Raw genomic sequence first — 12,424 nt, forward strand, 5'->3', positions numbered from 1 at the left:
TCTTCAGAGTAGTTACTTAGAGTACAAGATATAGGCACGAAAAATTATCCAAGCAATATTAGCACAAACCTTTCTACTCAATGAACTAAGCAAAACTAGTAGCATGCCTATCTTAACAGTTATATATATATTTTCCATTCTTTTTTCTCCTTTCCTCACCCTTGTTTCTCTTTCCTTGTGAAGTTTCTTCCCATTTCACAATATCTACTGTACATTAAAGATTTTTAGCTAAACAGATCTTTCTAAACTACTAATATCCCAAAATAAAATGGAACGATATTATATCACCTGACTGAAGGCTGAATAAATCTTCCACATGAATCCACAACACATAAATAATAACAGGAAGTCTAACATGTTTTGTTCACCTACTGATTAAGAGAAACTGTTTCAAGAACACATTGCAATGGGCTCAAAACATTCTCCAACTTAAATGCAAATTAAGTACCTGTCATACTTCCAAAGACTATGATTTTGAGATTCTTTTTGACTCTACCATTTTGCTCATTTTAAAGCAAATCACTGGACAAAAACAAACATTTTAGGGATATTTTTCCTCCAATGTTTCCTAAGCAAATAAATGCTTCTGAAACGGCAACACAAATTACACACACAGGTAGGTTACAACCAGTACTCACAGAACAAATGTAGAGTGAACAAGACCAAACAGACAGCAGAACTTTCTAATCTGAATTAAGTTCATGTAACTACAGCTCCTAGGGCAGCCTTATCCCTGCCATGCAGGTCTAAGTTTGGGGTGTGCGCTTCCAAATCTACTCAAGAGCAGGTGCCAAAGGCATAAACCAGCAGCAGACCTTTTGCCAGGAGAATCACTCAGAGGGACAATGAAAACTGAAGAGAAAATAAGAATGGAGAGTTTGGGCTGGAGGGGGACTCAGGAGGTTTAGGAAGGTTCATTTGCAGATATTAATTAGGTGAGAACAGAAGCATCTCTGGTTTAGTTTATCTATGACCAGGACCACAAAGTCTAAGTCACATTATACTCTTAAATGTCATTAGCTGGAATGTTTACATGATTGAAAATGAAAGTGTATCCCTTCAACCTGTAGGCATTTGCCAATATGCAGAACGTTTTTAAAATGAGAGCAAACTAATAATACAAACAGAATTTTAGACAATGTGCCCACATGCCATAGTAAGATGATAGAAAGCTGGAAACAGATGTTTGTGTACCTTTCCATAGACACTGAAGTTGAAGGAAGATCCTCCATTTCCAAGAGGCCAAAACCAACATATCTGCATAAACTTTTGGCCATAAACTTCCATTTTTGTGCTGTCATTTACTTGAGGTTATAATTATTCTAATTTACTGACACTTATTTCTGTTTAGGTATGCCTACATTTTAAAAACTGGTGATTAGTTTTGATAGAATAGGAAAAACTTCTAGAACACTCAACAAGTTTTACTACTAAAATCTTTAACCCTGAAAGACTTCTGTGATCCTTACAAGTAACAGAAAGCCAACTACTTTCACAGTTTTCTAATTCTATAATTTTTGAAATATTAATGGTCACATGTTCCACCTGCTGAAGAAAAACATAATATGATCTGGTTTCCCAAAATTGAAATATGATTAACAAAAATAAAAAAATTATATTTACACAAAACCTGAAAAATTAAAAAGAATGTTGAATCTTTGATCCTAAAGGAAAGAGAAAAACTGAATTGTAAAGAAGTTGGAACGAAAATTTTGGAAACTTTTCTCCTGCACCCATGCTGTTTATTAATTACAGTATTTAAAAAAATTATGTTACAAAGAATAAGATTTATTGTATGCATCTCTTCTCCCCTCAGGCCCACTAGGTTTCTTCTTAGCTGGCCTTTCTTCTCAAATTCCACATGTCCATGACAGGCATCTTCACTTCCTTCTCCTCCGTGCTGCTATCCACAGCCTTCTCTGCTGACTACTTAAACTCATCCAGTTGCTCTGATGATGCTTCAGACCACTCCTCTGACTGGTTCTTCTGTCCTGCATTCTGTAAAGATGGTGCATCTTCAAGTTCAATCTCTATCGAGAACTCTGAGGAAGAGCAGCAGAGGTTCTGGGGCTCAGGCCCCTCCTCACCCTGGTCTTTCATGGATGAAGTAGTATTGGGTGATAAATTCTCAGACACTGTTTCTTCAGAAAATTCAGGTATCACAGAGTTCAGAAAACCACTGTCAACTTGCTCTTCAGCGTTGTCTGAATTCCCCAAGTGTGTTTCTTTCTCAGAATTGGAGCCAACTTTTCTTTGGTGTGTGCCCTGTCATGAGATGGGCCTTGGGCTATGACCATTTCTGAGTCATCTGTGTGTAGCGTTTTAGCCAGGGCCATAGTCTCAGGAGCTTTGAAGACTCTGCTGCCAGCGGGGCACTACTTGCAGTGTCTTCTCTGGAATTAGAAGACTGCACCGTTAATTCCTCTTCACTACTGGAATCCTCTTCTTCAGTTACAGGTGAGCTCTCAAGAAAGAGTGTCGTCCATTATCTCACCATCCGGAGGCTCCAATTCAGAACCTTCACCGCCTTGCTTCTCCAGATGTGGCTGTGTTTCAGGTGTTGGTCATGCACCTTTATTACTGCTTTCATCTTCAAAATCAGCCACTCTCTGCTCTGGATCTTCTTCCAGGAGGTCTTCTGAGTGCTCTGATGTGTGCACAGTGGACACCAATTTATTTATAGAAGCTGCAGGTGAAGTCTGAGCAGTTTTTTCATCTTCCCCTTGGGAACTAGTGAATTCAGATCCTGAAATCCTTTCCAGTCTTTGGCTGCTTCAAATGACTGCCCCGGGTACAAGTAGAAACAGGGGTTTTTTCAAGACCTGCAGAAGTGCTTGCAAAGGCATCTTTCAGAGTCAATAGTGAGCTGCACCTCATTAGACTCACTGTCTTCACTTCCTGCATCATATTCTGGAGCACTTGCAATGCCATATTCTCTAGACACAGGGTTTTTGGCTTCATTGTGAGAAATTGCTGGAGTTTTAATGCTCTGGTGCCTGGTATTTCCTGGTACCAGTGTCCAACATCTTCAGCTTCCCAGAGGAGGTCATGGTCTCATGGATTCTTTTCAAAATAGTACCTGCAAGCTGCGTACATGAAAGAAGACAGAAGGCTCCTTCTGGAAAGCAATCAGCAAAGTCTTCCCGCATATGAAGTCCCAAGTCTCTATCTTGGTATTTCTTTCTTACAAACATGGTATCAAGAACTGGTAGTTGGCAACCCTGGGTAAGAAATGAAGCACATATGCTTCCTGTGAGTGAATCCTCAGGATCAACAGGAGCAAGAATTTTCTGGGTCTCATCACCAGCATAAAGAGGTACAAAGCCTACATTTGACAGACTAATAGGAATTGTAATGTTGGGAAGAGGAAAACGCTTTGAGTTTTCAGGGTTCCTTACATCTTACATGTAATCTTCAGCAGAAAATTTCAATTCTCTGTGATGGCAATTATTCAGCAAATCAGCAAATCTACAGAAAATACCATCTTTTATTTTTTTTCTTTTTGCTGGGGAGAAGTTCTTCTGAGCTGGACTCTCATCACTCCAGTGCTAGCAGGCTCCTTTCACTCGCTACGGTGCTGCTCAGCAACGACCTCAGCAAAAGCACTGGCCAGGCTCCAGGCCACGAAGGGAAGACAAGCTTGTCTTGCAGCAAGACTCAGAAACCACACACTGACCGAGACCAGGACCAGCCATCTCTCAGCCGTGTCCCTGCCAAAGAAGCATCAGAGGAGCAGCACAGAGCACCCCAGAGAGCGACCTCAAACAAGATGAAATACTCTCTCTCAGAAATCTGCAAGAAGAGCTCCACTCTGAGCTGAAATGTTGAGTGTGACAAAAAAGAAATAACTCAACAGCCTGATACAAATATCCAGGTCTCTGGTGGTCTCAACACTGCTTAGCCAAACCAATTTTAAAGTAGAACACAATTGGGAGGAGTGGCATAAAAGATAATCATAATTTTTATAAAGTTACACTGATCCAAATATTCTAGTATTAACTGGTATTAAAAATAGATAATGGGTGAGAATAAAGAACACATAAATAGATCACAAAGAAAAGAAAATGACAAACAACAGGTATCATTAAAAATCAGTGGAGCAAAATAAGTAGTCACTAAGGGATGCTAGAACTATTGATTATTCCTGTGGAAAAAGATAACATAAGACCTTTGCTTATTATCACATTAAAATCTCAATTCCAAGTTTACTAAATGTTGAAGTGGGAAAAATCAAGACTTTAATACTTTTTAAGTAAAAGATAACATTTTATTCTGAAGGCAGTCTTTATAAAGAACACAGAACCAGTGCACCAAAGCTGAAAACTTAATAAAGTTAATGACATTAAACTTATAACTTCTGTAAGCAAAAACCATAAACTAAGAAAATAAGCTAGAGAAAATAAGCTACAGCCTAAACATTTTTAGTCCATAAAACTATATTAAGTTATAGGAAACGTTATAAAATAATAAGAGGACTTCAAATAACCCAGTGCAAAATTGTCAAAAGATATTTACAGGCAATTTGTGGGAGAAAAAATACAAATGGCAGTCAAACACAGGAAAAGTTGCTCAACTTCACTAGTAATTAAGAGAATGCAGATTTAAAAAACAATTAGATAGCATTGCAGGCCATTTTATTGATAAACCTTAAAAGAAATAGTTCACAATATCAGTGCTGGCAAGGCAGAAGAACAGTAAGAAATTCTCTCTGCTCATGATAGAGGGGTAATTCACTACAAACCCCTTCCAGAGCCACTTGGTACTAAAGTTGAGGGTACAAATGCCCTTGGAGCCAGTTGTGCTCTGCTTCCCTCTCCTACATGTGCACCTGGAGACAGGTAAGAGATTAATGACTGCAGCACCGTTAAGAAGAACAATTAAACTGGAAACAAATGTCTATTAGCAAAAGCATGAATAAATGTTAGTGTACTATGGTATACTGTCACAATGCCAAATTATGAAGCAATTGAACAGAGTAAACAGAGCAAAATTGAATAGAGCAGAGTTAATAAATCCCCAAAGCATAACATTGAACTTATGTATAACATAACCAGTATGACATGATTTTTATAAAGGTTAGCAATATGCAAAATCACATAGGATATTGTTTTCTATTGATTATGTCTTTTTATTCTGCAGTTTTGATGCTTTAATCTCATGGGGGTTTGCTGACTCTGGAGGGACTTCCCTTCTGGGGTTTGCTAATTCCTAAAGCAAGAAGGCCCTGGCCTGTGTAATGCCTTTCAAATGCAAACCAACCCATCCACAGTCCCTTTCCCTAAAGAGCTCCTGTACTCTGACAACGCTTTCTCTACCAGGGTCAAACAACTGTCTCCATCAGGTGGTCTCACCATACTTGAATAACAAAACCTGAAAGTAGAGTTGGAATACCTTTGGCTGTTCCATATGGAAGATTGTGGTCAGACCTCAAAAGACCAGAAGGCTGATAGAAATCCTGCCAATGAAGACCAAGCCTGGGAGGTTTCTGCTGGGAAGATGGACAGCATTAGCTGTTGCACTTCAGATGGTGTGCATTATGGTTTGGCAGAAAGTTTGTCTGCATTTTGCTTGTGTCCAGAGACCTTACCTGAAGCTAAGGTTAAGGGTGACAGACTAATTAATCTGGCATAAGAAATTTCAAAGCAGTAGAATGTTAAGGTGGTGGCATGGCTATTATTGGGGGCTTTTAGCCAGATTTATGTTGAGAATCAAGAGCAAAAGATCCCAGCAGAATGATATAAAATGTGAGTTTGACCAGAAAAAAAGCTCCAGTAAAACTGTGTACTACAAAGATAGAGCTGAGGAGCTCTCCATTGCTGAGAAGGAACAGGAGAATATGAAAGATGACCTGAGGACATTACAAGAAGCAGAAAGTCTCCACCTTTTGCATCCTCAAAATTGCAAAGGTTTGCTTTGAGGAGAAAGCTGCAGACCACCATGTTTTAGAATGCTGGTGGCACAGAGAATTTATTCCTCAGAATTGGATTCAGAGTGCCCAGTGATCCAGGCACTTGACCCCTACAACCAAGAGAGAGAAAAGCCTGGCTACTGCTCCAGCTGGCACCAGACGTTGGCACCATCCATGTGGTGCTGATTTTAGGTGCATGCAGAATGCAATCATTGTGGGGTTAAGAAGGTTTACAACCCAATTTCAGAAGGCTTGGGAAGCCAGGCAGTGACCTGAGAGGGCAACGTGTGAAGCTGTGAGTGTGAAGTCAAAGGTGCAATGGAGATCCAAGAAGTGTGGAAAAACCAGGCACTTGGATTGGCTGAGGAACCCTGCAAGGAGGGAGCAAATCCAACCCAAGAGAGAAGCCATGGGAGCTACAACTACCGGAAGTATCAAAGGGTGGAGCAACTGAATCCCACTGGAGCTCACAACTTGCCACAGATTGCCTCAAATGTTTGTCCTGCTGAATTTTGGACTTGTTTTGGTCCCATTCCTTTGTTCCCCCTGTTTGTAACTTTTGGAATGAAAATGTTTATCTTGTGCAACTGAATGTTGGATGTATTTAACTTTTCATTTGTAAAAGGGCTTGCAGCTAAGAGTTTGCTTTACATCTTGGAGGAAAGTTGGTTGTGGACTTTTCAGCAATGCTGAAACTGTTAGAACTTTGGCAACTTTTGCAGACAGATGGACTAAGTGACTTTTGCATAAAGGGATGTTCATGAGTCTTTGGGGAGCCAGGGGCTGAATGTTATGGTTCCAATGTAATATAAGGTTGATAGACTTAATACTGGTTCTTAAGGATTGTAAAACCTGTGTTATAATGTCCAAGTTGTGAAATGATAAGAATAAGCATGTCTTTTTATCTGTAGATCAATTTAAAGAAATGTGTTTGCTACTGAGTTGACAAGAGTGGATTGTAATTGTTGATACATTGTGTAAAACTGAGAACTGAGCTTAGAACACTAACTAAGTGATTCAGCAGAGGGCCAGAGTCCTCACTTGGTAAACATGTGGAGCCTGTGCAAAAGGAGGGGATAGAGATGGTGTGAGTGGTTAGTCCGCATATAGTATAAGGGAGGAAAAGAAACTTGCACTCCCTGCTTTTGCTCTTGTTGCTTTTGCTATCTTCTACCACTTTGAACTGCTGCCCATGTGCTATGGCACCTTGCCTTGGAGCCAGCTGATTAGCGAGTGAAATGTTCACAGACTGTGAGCTAGATAAATATTTCCTTCCTTATTTTTGAGTGCCAGGTATTACTGATGGTTATAACTGATATGTATTGGCTTATCTTTGTCATATTATTTTCCCACTGTTTGTGCCCTGCTTTTTCCCTCTAATTGGTTGTCCTGACTGGTGATTTCTTTCTGTTGCTGTTCTTAGAACTGTGATAATTTCTATCTCTGTCTAGACTGCCTTTTAGTTTCCTTTGTAAAGTTGGCTTGATGGTCATGAGTTTCTTCCGTTGTTATTTATCATGAAAGTATCTTATTTCCTCCATTAATTTTGAAACATAGCTTTGCAAGGTGCATCAGTCTGGGTTGGAAGTTGTTTTCTTTCAGGACTTGAAATACTGCACTCCAAGCTCTTCTTGATTTGAGAATTTGTGTTGAGAACTTTGCCATGATTCTAATGGGCTTTCTTTTACAGGTGATCTGTTTCCTTTGTCTAACAGCTTTTACTATTCTGTTTTGTGTTGAATTTCTGGGATCTTAATTATTATATGTTTGGGTATAGATTTATTTTGTTTATGGGAAATTTGAGTTCTATATGTCTCACTTAGATGTCAGATTTCTTTCCCATGCTTGGGAAATTTTTTGATTTTACTTCTGCAAATAATCTTTGTATGTCATTTTATGCTGGCTCCTGCTTTTTCATTGACACCTATCATCCTTGTATTGTTTTTCTTTGCACTACTTATAGCTGTTGAGTTGTGTTTTCTTGATCTCTTGTTACTTTTAAGAGATCTTTCCTTTAATGATTACTTGACATGATCCTGTCTTCAAGGACTGAAAGTCTGTCTTCATTTTCATTCAAGCAGTTTTTCCAGCTTTCAATGGAATTTTTAATTTCCTGGATATCTGTGAATCCATTTCATGCATTCTTTTTCTTTTCTATATTGATCTTTCATGGTTTTCCTTCATTTTCCTCTCATCTTCTATTTTTTAGTCTATCTCTACTCCAGATTTACTGAGCATTTCCTTTATGATTGTTTTCATTTCTTTTTTTACCTTAGAGATTATTCCTGATTTGATTTCCACTATAGCCTCATGTATTTGTTTCTTAACTTTAGTTGCTATCATTTCAGAAATTTCAGGTATATTCCATTTTCCTCATTGTCTCCTGGACTTGTTCTGGGTGGGCTGGAGGTCTGAGATTGCATTTTGCTTCCTTGTCTTGTCATTTTGTACTTCAAAAAAAAATTTTTTTTTTCTGTGTTGATCCTTGTAAATTTTTATGGTAGGTAGCTATATTACTAGTATCAAGTCTGTAGGAAAAGTATGTTCTTCAGGGATGTTTTCTGTGTGTAAGATGTTTTTGGTTTGTGTTTGTCTCAATATCCTACCTTCCCAGTTAATTAAGAGTAAGATGTTGGTATCTGTTTGGCTCAGTCCCCAGTTCTTTGGTAGTGGGCTGTGGTGAGGTTATTATCCAGAGCTTCCTAGTAACATTACAGAATGGAGAACAACTGATTACAACAGATACGACATCCTAGCTAAAGTAATATAATTAGCAATAACAATAGCAATGAGCACAGTTTGGAAACTGACAAACTGTGGTAACTATTAATTTTGTACCTTAAACCATTGGAGCAAAATCTATTATTATTTAACAGAATCATTTGTAAATTGGGAGCTTGTATGCAAGGTATTTCCCCTAGGTAGAATGGTTTTATCTTGTGGTGGGGAAAATTTAAGAAGGATGGTGGATAAAACAAGGATAACTGAAAAGAAAGTAGAAGCAAGGCTGGAGGACAAAGGATGATCACATAAGCTTTGGGAAACTAGAGAAGAGGGCAGAAGAGAAAGAATGAAGAAGTACATGGGGATTATCTGAACTTGGTCTCTAGGCTTGGGGAACTGGATTAGTTTTCTATGGCTGGAGTTTTCCCTAGCCGTTTAGCAAAGAGAGAAAAGATTAAAAAAAAGAAAAGAGAAGGAAAAAGAAAAAGAAAGAAAGGAGAGAACAGGGGAAGCTCCACCCACCTGCTTCTGTTCCGTGTGTCTTTGTCCTCAAGCACAACAGTGGTGCACTTCTTACCACCTGTTGCTCATGTTGTTATTGTTGCTTTGGTCTTTTCCACACTGCTAGTTCCACCTGTCCATCCTGTGTACCTTAGTTGGAACCCTATTGTGTCACTGGCATTCCCTCTGGTCTCTGGGCCTTCCTGCATGGTTCACCTCAGTTGTGGCAGCAGCAAAGGGAGGACCTGTTCTTTGAGCCTTCCCAAATCAATTCACCTGGGTTGCAACAGCAGGGATTCATAATTAATTTTCAAGACTGGAATTCTCAGCAAGTCATATTGGAAGCATAATTTATTTGTGTATTTATTTTTAAATAGAGCTGTTTAAAAGTGTCACACACCACTCTCACCAGATCTCACATTTACACCACTCTGTGCCAAGCACAAAGCACGTAAATGATTCTGAGAAGGGTGCAAAATTTACCAAGATGCTTCTGAAGAGAAAATTTTCTTGACTATTCCTTTGCAAGATACTAAATTTTGCAACCATGATAAATGGGGTAGGAGGGATTTACTTTTTCTTTCCTTGAAATTAGGAAGCTTTAGGATTCCCTTGAGCACTGTGTCTGTTAGAGGCAATTCGTATCTTGAGCTGTCCATTCACCGTTGGAGAAATTTAATTTCCAATTCTGGCTTAAAGGAGAATGGTTTAAAAGATCCCATAAAAAGCTCTCTGGCGGCCTGGAAAACAGCCAATATTCTTTTTGAGAAAGCTGCCTTTTTATGATGGCCCAAGTGTAAATGACACTGGGCTCAGTGTTCTTTCGCACAAGTTTAAAAATTAAAGTGAGAACAGCTGGGCAAAGGATATATAGGAAAGAAATTGATCATCTTCCTGACCTCAAAATGCCAAGAGCTTTCGTGCTTCACACTCTTTAGGTCAAACTCTTACCCTAATTAACTTCTGAAAATGTGTTTAGAAAAAACTATCCAGAGAGTTAGACTGAGCTAAGTAAGCAAAGAATCCAGGAAAAGTATTGTGTCTAAATAACTAGAATTAACTATGTACCACGATCCAACAGATAACTGTCCTGGATCATTTGAGCATCAAGTTGGTTGCATTTCTTATCTTGTTACACTTGGGTCTTGGAGCCAAGTGGGGCAAGGAGCAGTGGTTGTTAGGTAGGAAAAGTTGGCTTCCATGTATAACTTGACCTTAAATAAAACATTAAGAGAACTATTTTACATTTTGGCACAGACCCTGATTGTCTAGGACACTAAAAGAGATGCAAGTGCCCCATGCTTTAATGAGAGGTGCTGGGTCATTATAAAATACAGAGAACTTGATCCAGCAGCACTAGGCTATCACCCACATTCAGTTTGTATGAGTAAGGGCAACGTGTTCATTGGCAGAACTTCTTGGAGAAGAGTGTCATTGTTCTTTCTATTCCTCTTCCACGGTATGCAGAGACACTCACCCTGCACTGGAAGCCAGATGCTGAATGTACTGGGAGACTTATTGAAAGGGGTTAACTTTCATGGTTGAAAAGCAGGAGCATGAATGTACTGGGAGACTTATTGAAAGGGGTTAACTTTCATGGTTGAAAAGCAGGAGCATGACACTGGTGTGATGTGTAAATATGAAAAGTGGGCTGCTGCCTTGGGACAGAGTTGCAGGTCCGCAGATAATTGTGTATAAGTGTAGATTCCCTATGAGCCAAACCTGGACCCAGTAAAAGGTTGCTGCTCATCCTCAGAGAAATGGACTTGCTTTTGTAGTAAATGGACACCTAAAACCCAGGCTTATGGAGAGGGTGCTGGAAGTGAGGCGAAGAGGAAGCCTCCGGGCCTTCCAAGCTATAGATTCACAGGAGCCACCTTGAGAGTAAGAGTTAGCATGTGGATACCTGCTGTGCTGAGGGTCCCACAGTCAGATGGCCACTGTGCCTTCATTGATAAGTCCAGCTTCATTTCCTCCAATCTCTCTTCCTCCTGGGCCCGGCCCATGTGGAGACAGAAATAACAGCAACAGCAGAAGGAAGGGAAACAGATGGGAAATGCCTTCCCCACCTGTTGTGGCTTGTCAAGCATGAAGCAGGACTATCTGATAGAGGAGAGAAGCTGTAGTGTCAGACAGTATCAGATTTATTACATTCATCGAAGTGGAACAGCTATAGTGCTTCCTCTGGGGTGTGAAAATGCTCAAGAGAGTGGGTTTGCCTGCACCTTGATCACCAAATTATGATTTCTGAGTTGGTAGAAAGCTCCATGTCACCCTTTGTAATGCTCTGTGGGGCAAGAAATTAGTAAGAACTTAAGTGGGAGAGTGAATGGAAAGGCCTGGACAGCATTCTTATTCCTAGTTCCTCTGCTCTTACATAACTTTTGTTATATAAACTGTTGAGCAATGTAAGACAGAAAGGGCAATAAGGCACAGTTTGGGGTGGCTAGGAAATGGTTGCAAGCCAGGGGCCAGCTGGAAAGACTGTCTACACAATACCAGCATAGCTGGACAAAAGTGGGAACATCCAAAAGTGTAGATTTTCATGTGCCATTCCATTCACAGTGCCAGCATGTGTTTCTTAGGAGAAAAAGCTATACTCACAAGATAGAAACTCATGAGGTAGACACCATGCCAATGCCAGCTGTAATAACACCTCGTTGTCCCTACATTCTCTATGACTTTCCCTCAGCAACCTTTCTGGGGTGATGATTCTTTACTTTTATCACATCCCAGTGAATGAGTGCTTTCTAATAACTGTTCAGATCTGCTTTCTTTTTATTTCCATTTATGTCCCCTTATCTCAGCATCTGTGCTAGGCTGATAGGGAGGATAGAAGCACTACCGCTCACTGTACATCACTCTTGTCTTTATCTCCTCTTTTGTACAACCTTTCACCAAGGTTGTGGAGACTTTTCCTCCTGACTCCCCTCCATTGCTTGCGTTGGCTGCTTATGGAATCGCTCTGTTCACCACATTTTATCACTTGTTCTCTTTTGTCTTTGTACCTGAATGTAATGCCTGATTTATAACCCACTTATGTATGAAAGCTCTGAGTGAAGAAGCAAAGGGTGAGAGGAAAAACATCACTGGGGTCAAAAATTAAAAGTTTGAATCCTGGTTGCTCTGCTTCACGGTACACAGGTGATTGGGAAAGATCAAGCTGTGTGTGTAAACTGTGGGGACTGGACCAGCGGGTCTCTCAGGCCCTGCGAGGTAAATTTGCCAATGTGACCCTGTAGTGGAATCCTCTTCAAGTACTCTCCCATTTCAGTTATGTTCTGGTTAAAT

The 12,424-nt window shown here is 39.9% G+C and overlaps 1 protein-coding gene and 1 pseudogene across 1 annotated transcript in view; both read right to left on the reverse strand.

Moving 5' to 3' along the window:
- The window catches only part of Fshr (follicle stimulating hormone receptor), a 163,257-nt gene that overhangs the window by 92,241 nt on the left and 58,592 nt on the right, over positions 1-12,424 (reverse strand). The window lies entirely within an intron of this gene.
- Positions 1,834-11,139, reverse strand: LOC102007704 (annotated as a pseudogene).

This window comes from Chinchilla lanigera, unplaced genomic scaffold (assembly GCF_000276665.1).
Source record: "Chinchilla lanigera isolate Chin_1 unplaced genomic scaffold, ChiLan1.0 scaffold00040, whole genome shotgun sequence".
Classification (NCBI taxonomy): Eukaryota; Metazoa; Chordata; class Mammalia; order Rodentia; family Chinchillidae; genus Chinchilla; species Chinchilla lanigera.